General features: G+C 40.9%; 1 long non-coding RNA gene across 1 annotated transcript; it reads left to right on the forward strand.

The window, feature by feature from the left end:
* The first annotated feature begins 1013 nt into the window (after positions 1-1013).
* LOC117506049 lies at positions 1014-2081 on the forward strand. Its single transcript, XR_004559354.1, has 3 exons — positions 1014-1087; positions 1885-1959; positions 2042-2081. It is a non-coding gene; the product is annotated as an uncharacterized LOC117506049 (long non-coding RNA).
* Positions 2082-8069: the final 5988 nt, after the last annotated feature.

Consider the following 8069-nt stretch of genomic DNA (forward strand, 5'->3'; position numbering starts at 1 on the left):
GGATAAAGCAAAAGAAAAACTGACACAGAAGCAAAGTTTAACAGCCTACAAAATGTTAAGTGAAACCATCATCTTCAACAAACGTCGTGAAGGGGAAGCATCACGCTTGACTCTTGACACCTACAAGACAGCAAGCTCAACTGTCATAAACAAAGACATTTATGAAACCCTATCTCCTTTGGAAAAAGAACTTAGCAAGTTACTCACTCGTATAGAAGTCCGGGGGAAACGAGGCAGGAAGGTACCTGTTTTCTTGACCGAGTGAATGCAGGAGTCAATCAATTTGTTGATTAAAAAGAGAGATGAAGCTGGCATACCTGCTGAAAACCCTTATCTCTTTGCAAGACCTGGTGCCATAACAAACATACGTGGATGTGACTGCTTGCAAAAATATGCAGAGGAAAGCAAAGCAGAAAACCCAGAGCTCCTGAGATCAACTAAGTTAAGAAAACAGGTGGCCACTTTGTGTCAACTGCTGGATCTAAGTGAACAAGAGCTTGAACAAGTCGCAAGATTCATGGGACATGACATCAGAGTTCATCGGGACTTTTACAGACAGACTGACAAAACCTTTCAGATTGCCAAAATAAGAAAACTTCTGTTTGCTATGGAACAAGGCACTGGGGCCTTAACAGGGAAGAATCTCAACACCATTGACCTCTCTGTTGGTGGTATGTATGCACTGCATCTGATGCAGTTTTGACCTGCTGTTTTACACTCATCAAAGGGGTTTCTCATAAAAATTGTCACATTAGTTATCGGAGATCCTAAGAACTAAAAAGTGTTTTGACAAATCTGAGAATTTCCAAAATGGTTTGTGACATTTCTGTTTGTACAGTGACACTTATCATCTAAATCAGATCAATAACAAAAAGGAAAATTATTTCTAATTTCTTCTTACACATAATAGTGACACAATATTAGTACAACCTCAGTTATTGAGATAGTTTATGCAATTCACACTTAATGAATTTTAATTCTGCTGAGCAGTAAATTTAATCTGTCATTTTTACAGGTGAAAGTTGCATATCAAGTTGTGTCACTGTTCCAGTGAAGAAAATGAACTCAAGCAGAAAGAAGAATCATGGTACAGACCTAAGAGTTAGAATGGTCAGTTTTAAAAAGTCTCTATTACAGCAGCAGTTATGCAACTATTTTGATTTAATTTATTAATCTTTAACACACTTGCATAGTCCAGCTTCTCAGTTGTAAGGATCTAATGCTTTTCTCTGTTTTATATATTCTGAATATCTTTGGGTTATAATGAAACATATTCATTCTTTACATTCATTCATAAATACAGACATATATTTGTTAAAGTTACTTCTAGCTTTTGGCTGTTCTCAGTGACTGCCTTTATTTTTAGGTTCTCATATGAAGTCAACTGAAATCGAGTACAATATCCATGCCACTTGGTTCATACTGAGTTTATGATGTTCAGCTGTTATTAGAAATAGTTACATTTAGTTAGATTTGGATTATCAAGCTCATAGTCAAAGGTGCTATTTTTATGTTTCAAATATTTTATCTCCCTCATTACATACAGGAGAAGGACAGATTATTAAAGCTTTTCTGAATATATTGTACTTCAGTTAAACACCATCGTCATAAACTTAATGATAAAATACACAACTGAATATTATTACTTCCCTGAGAAAGTGTCAACAAATGCTGTAAAATAGAGACACTATGACAGTCTTGATGTTATCTTTATGGTGGAGAAGTTTTGTTGAAATAGTGTATGAACACATGATAACTTGATTTTTTAACTTGTTTTGATTCTGAACACATGATAACTTGATTTTTTAACTTGTTTTGATTCTGTCTTTGTTTCCTATTCTGCACAGTATAAAGCCTCACGTTGTGTTTGTTCTCATTTTTCAGGTGGATGCTCAGACCTTTTATCTCCCCAAACAGAAGCTGACCTCTTCAGTAAGGACAGAACTTCAGATGTGGATGGTGAGTCAAAAAATCTTGGGATCAGCAGTAGTTGTAACTGAACACTGAAATATAAACAGCTGATCTTTGTTTTTTCTCTAAGATGAAAATACCACATTGACTGAGACTGTCCCACACCAGAGTAAAAAAAGGGCCAAAGTTGTGGATGACGGTAGGTTTGAAAAAACCAAAGGAAAACAAGGAAAACAAGGATCCATTTAAAACATTTCAAGACTAATCTATCAATTAGTAGAAACAGTTCCATGCTTTTACTTTGTTGGTATTGGAACTGTTCTGAGCTAAATAATCCATTGTAGTAAATGCTTAGTACTCTTTATTTACATGTTCCCCTGGTTACATACATTCTTCTTCTTCTTTTGACTGCTCCATTAATGGGTGCCAGAGCAGATCATTTGTTTCTGATATGTTCATTGTTAATCTTGTCCATTCTCATCACTCCTTAAGAGTATTGCGACATCTTCAGTTCTGCCACCTCCAGCTCTGCCTCCTGTCTTTTTGTTAGTGCCACCGTCTCTAAGCTGTCCAACATAGCTGGTCTCACTACTGTCTTGTAAACTTTCTCCTTCACTCTTGCTGATATTCTTCGGTCACAAATCACTCCTGCCACCTTTCTCCACCCACTCCACCCTGCCTGCACTCTCTTCTTCACCTCTCTACCACACTCTCCATTACTTTGAACAGTTGACCCCAAATATTTAAACTCATCTACTTTCACCACTTCTACTCCTTGTAACTGCACTATTCCACTGGGCTCCCTCTCATTCACACACATGGACTCAGTCTTGCTTCTACAAACTTTCATTTCCCTTCTCTCCAAAGCATATCTCCACCTCTCCAGACTAGACTCAACCTGTTCTCTACTGTCACTACAGATACAATGTTCTCTGCAAATATCATAGTCCATGGGGACTCCTGTCTGATCTCATCCATCAACCTGTCCATCACCACTGCAAACAAGAAAGGACTCAGAGCTGATCCTTGGTGTAATCCCACCTCCACCTTGAATGAGTCTGTCATTCCTATTGTGCATCTCACCGCTGTCACACTGTCCTTGTACATGTCCTGGACTACCCTTACAGACTTCTCTGCCACTCCAGACGTCTTCATACAATACCACAACTCTTCTCTTGGCACCCTGCCATAAGTTTTCTCTAAATCCACAAGCACACATTATACTGTAACTCCTTCTGGCCTCCTCCGCACTCCTCCATCAGTATTCTCAGAGCAAACATTGCATTCATAGTGGTCTTTCTCTGCATGAAACCATATTGCTGTTCACAGATCTTCATCTGTTTTCTAAGGCTAACAACTACTACTCTTTTCCATAACTTCATGCTGTGGCTGATCAAGTTCATGCCTCTGTAGTTACTGCAGCTCAACACATCACCCTTGTTGTTAAAAACAGGAACCAGTGCACTTCGTCTCCACTCCTCAGGACCTCTTAGGCATCCTCTCACTTTCCAACATTTTATTCAGCAATCTGGTTAGAAACTCCACTGCCATCTCTCCAAGGCATTTCCATGCCTCCACCAGAATGTCCCTCCCTCTTGGCACCCTATCATAAGCTTTTTCTAAGTCCACAAACACACAATGTAACTCTTTCTGTCCTTCTCTGTACTTCTCCAACAGTATTCTCAGAGCAAACATTGCATCTGTAGTGCTCTTTCTCGGCATGAAACCATATTGCTGCTCACAGATCTTCACCTGTTTTCTAAGTCTAGCTTCTACTACTCTTTCTCATAACTTCATGCTGTGGCTGATGAACTTTATGCCTCTGTAGTTACTGCAGCTCTGCACATCACCCTTGTTCTATAGGAAAATAGGAACCAGCACACTTCGTCTCCACTCCTCAGGCATCCTCTCACTTTCCAAGATTTTATTCACCAATCTGGTTAGAAACTCCACTGCCATCTCTCCAAGGCATTTCCATGCCTCCACCGGAATGTCATCTGGACCAATTGCCTTTCCACTCTTCATCCTCTTCATAGCTTCAACCTTACTTATCCCTTGTACTTCCTGATTTACTCTCTCCACATCATCCAGCCTTTTCTCGTTCTCATTTTCTTTATTCATCAGCTCCTCAGAATATTCCCTTCCCTTCTCCACACACTCTCCTCACTTGTCGGGCACATTAGCAACTGCATTTTTTTACCACCTTAAACTGCTGCACATCCTTTCCAGCTCTGTCCATTTGTCTGGCCAATCGGTACAAGTTCTTTTCTCCTTCCTTACTATTCAACTTCTTGTACAGCTCGCAATATGCTTTTTCTTTAGGTTTTGCCACTTCTGTTTTCGCCTTATGCTGCATCTCCTTGTACTCTTGTCTACTTTCTTCATCTCTCTGACAGTCCCAAAACTTTATCACCATCCTCTTTCTCCTTATGATTTCCTGGAACTCATCCTTGTCTTCCTTTCATTGTCGAGATGTTACACCCAGTCACCACATCTGCAGTACTTTTCCAATTGCCTAAAACTGCTTGCCCTCCATTCAGTGCTTCTCTCACCTGCTGACTGAATTTCACACAGCAGGCTTCCTTCTTCAGCTTCCACCATCTGATCCTTTGTTGAGCTCTCACTCTCTTCTTCTTCACCACCTCTAAAGTCATCCTACAAACCACCATCCTATGCTGTCTAGCTACACTCTCTCCTGCCATCACCTTACAGTCTCTGATTTCTTTTAGTTTGTATCTCCTATAAAGAATGTAGTCCACCTGTGTGCACCTTCCTCCACTCTTATATGTCACCCTGTGCTTCTCCCATTTCTTAATGTGGGTATTCACCACAGCCATTTCCATCCTTTTTGCATAATCAACTACAGTTGGCTCTTCCACATTCCTGTCCTTGATTGTTATGTGTCGGACGCAGCCCGGAGAACCGACCAGCGTTTGAAGGACCCAGTATAAAATAAGCAGAGCACGGTACAAAGGATAAGAGTTTAATGAACATAACAGTGCTGTGAAAAAATATAAAAGTGCGCGGTCTGGCGTGGTGGTTTTGCGGTGCGCTCCCAGCAGCGCCAACGGTCCGGAGCCAGAACCAATTCGGACCCAAGGACCCCGCCGACACCCCCCAGGTGGCCGCGACAAACCGAGTCTGTGAAAGAAGGAATCATTATGTGAGTCCACACTCAACACACAGAGAGAACACTTAAAGGTGCACAAACAGCAAACACTTCCTGGCTTAATTACTAATCAGCTTCCCACCCTGGAGGTATAGAACACCCTGTTCACAAAACTCCACTGCAGTGGAAGCTGATTACACGACTACATACAGCTCAATATAATAAGGTGTGAGGGACACCACATTTACTGACTGTATAAATGTTAGTCACAAAATCTAACGTACCTCAGGAAGTGTGCTGACGAGCGTGAGACCTCACCCCCTCCTCTTTCACAGACCATGCATCAAACCTGGACGTTCTCTGCATCCACTGATGATGAGATGGCTCCCGAGACGACGATCTCACCCGTCTGGTCACAAGGTCGAGTCTCTGGCAAATACACACTGTGTACTCCAGTCTTAAATGCCACCATGTTCCAATCCATGTAGATGCACCACAGCTGTGAGTCCTGACGAGCCGCAGGTGATCAGCCTCAGGTGATCAGGGTGAGGTCCTGATAAACTCAGCTACACAACCACTCAGTCCCAAATGCAAGCCACCTGGAAGGAAAAACAAAAGACAGGACAAAAGACAGAAACAAAAAGGCAGCCAGGCACGCCAGCCATACAACACTTGATCATTACTTCCTCATCACCACTGTTCTCTTTACCATTGAAGTCCACTCCTATCACCACTGTTTCATGCTTGGGTTCACTCTCCACCACCTCATCTAACTCACTCCAGAAATCTTTTTCTCCTTCATCTTGTAACCTATCTGTGGAGCATATGCACTGATGATATTCATCATCACCCCTTCAATTTCAAACTTCACACTCATCACCGTGAGACACTCGCTTAACCTCAAACACACTCTTTTAACATACTCTTCATTTAAATTAACCCAAACACCATTTCTCTTCCTCACCATAATACAACAAGTTGAACTCCCCACCTATGCTCTTGCTCTTAAATCCCTTCCACTTGGTCTCTTGCACACACAATATGTCTTCCTTTCTCCTCTCCATCCTTTCAGCCAGCTCTCTCCCTTCACCAGTCATATTGCTAATAGTCAAAGTCCCGACTCTCACTTCCACCCTTCAAGTTTTCATCTTCTCACACTGTCTCTAGACATGTTTTCCTCCTCTTCTTCGCCCAGCAGTAGCCCAATTTCCACGGGCAACATGTTGGGCAGTGGCACTGGTGGCGTTCATTGTTAACCTGGGCCTTGACCGATCCGGTCTGGAAATTAAGTTTGTATTTGGGTTGGCTTGTTTTATGTTGTTTTATGTTGCACGGGCCGGGGCGGAGGATTAGCAGCAATCTTCCATTCCAGCTTATTAATTAATCAAAAACCCAGACAGAGCTTTAATTCATTTGAAAGCTTGTCTCTTAGTCTTGTCCATCCAAATTGGAAGTCCCAAAAACCAGTTTTATTTGTTATTATCTATCGTCCACCTGGTCGTTACTGTGAGTTTCTCTGTGAATTTTCAGACCTTTTGTCTGACTTAGTGCTTAGCTCAGATAAGATAATTATAGTGGGCGATTTTAACATCCACACAGATGCTGAGAATGACAGCCTCAACACTGCATTTAATCTATTATTAGACTCTATTGGCTTTGCTCAAAAAGTAAATGAGTCCACCCACCACTTGAATCATATCTTAGATCTTGTTCTGACTTATGGTATGGAAATAGAAGACTTAACAGTATTCCCTGAAAACTCCCTTCTGTCTGATCATTTCTTAATAACATTTACATTTACTCTGATGGACTACCCAGCAGTAGGGAATAAGTTTCATTACACTAGAAGTCTTTCAGAAAGCGCTGTAACTAGGTTTAAGGATATGATTCCTTCTTTATGTTCTCTAATGCCATATAACAACACAGTGCAGAGTAGCTACCTAAACTCTGTAAGGGAGATAGAGTATCTCGTCAATAGTTTTACATCCTCATTGAAGACAACTTTGGATGCTGTAGCTCCTCTGAAAAAGAGAGCTTTAAATCAGAAGTGTCTGACTCCGTGGTATAACTCACAAACTCGTAGCTTAAAGCAGATAACCCGTAAGTTGGAGAGGAAATGGCGTCTCACTAATTTAGAAGATCTTCACTTAGCCTGGAAAAAGAGTCTGTTGCTCTATAAAAAAGCCCTCCGTAAAGCTAGGACATCTTTCTACTCATCACTAATTGAAGAAAATAAGAACAACCCCAGGTTTCTTTTCAGCACTGTAGCCAGGCTGACAAAGAGTCAGAGCTCTATTGAGCTGAGTATTCCATTAACTTTAACTAGTAATGACTTCATGACTTTCTTTGCTAACAAAATTTTAACTATTAGAGAAAAAATTACTCATAACCATCCCAAAGACGTATCGTTATCTTTGGCTGCTTTCAGTGATGCCGGTATTTGGTTAGACTCTTTCTCTCCGATTGTTCTGTCTGAGTTATTTTCATTAGTTACTTCATCCAAACCATCAACATGTTTATTAGACCCCATTCCTACCAGGCTGCTCAAGGAAGCCCTACCATTATTTAATGCTTCGATCTTAAATATGATCAATCTATCTTTGTTAGTTGGCTATGTACCACAGGCTTTTAAGGTGGCAGTAATTAAACCATTACTTAAAAAGCCATCACTTGACCCAGCTATCTTAGCTAATTATAGGCCAATCTCCAACCTTCCTTTTCTCTCAAAAATTCTTGAAAGGGTAGTTGTAAAACAGCTAACTGATCATCTGCAGAGGAATGGTCTATTTGAAGAGTTTCAGTCAGGTTTTAGAATTCATCATAGTACAGAAACAGCATTAGTGAAGGTTACAAATGATCTTCTTATGGCCTTGGACAGTGGACTCATCTCTGTGCTTGTTCTGTTAGACCTCAGTGCTGCTTTTGATACTGTTGACCATAAAATTTTATTACAGAGATTAGAGCATGCCATAGGTATTAAAGGCACTGCGCTGCGGTGGTTTGAATCATATTTGTCTAATAGATTACAATTTGTTCATGTAAATGGGGA

This window comes from Thalassophryne amazonica, unplaced genomic scaffold (genome assembly GCF_902500255.1).
Source record: "Thalassophryne amazonica unplaced genomic scaffold, fThaAma1.1, whole genome shotgun sequence".
NCBI classification, from domain to species: domain Eukaryota; kingdom Metazoa; phylum Chordata; class Actinopteri; order Batrachoidiformes; family Batrachoididae; genus Thalassophryne; species Thalassophryne amazonica.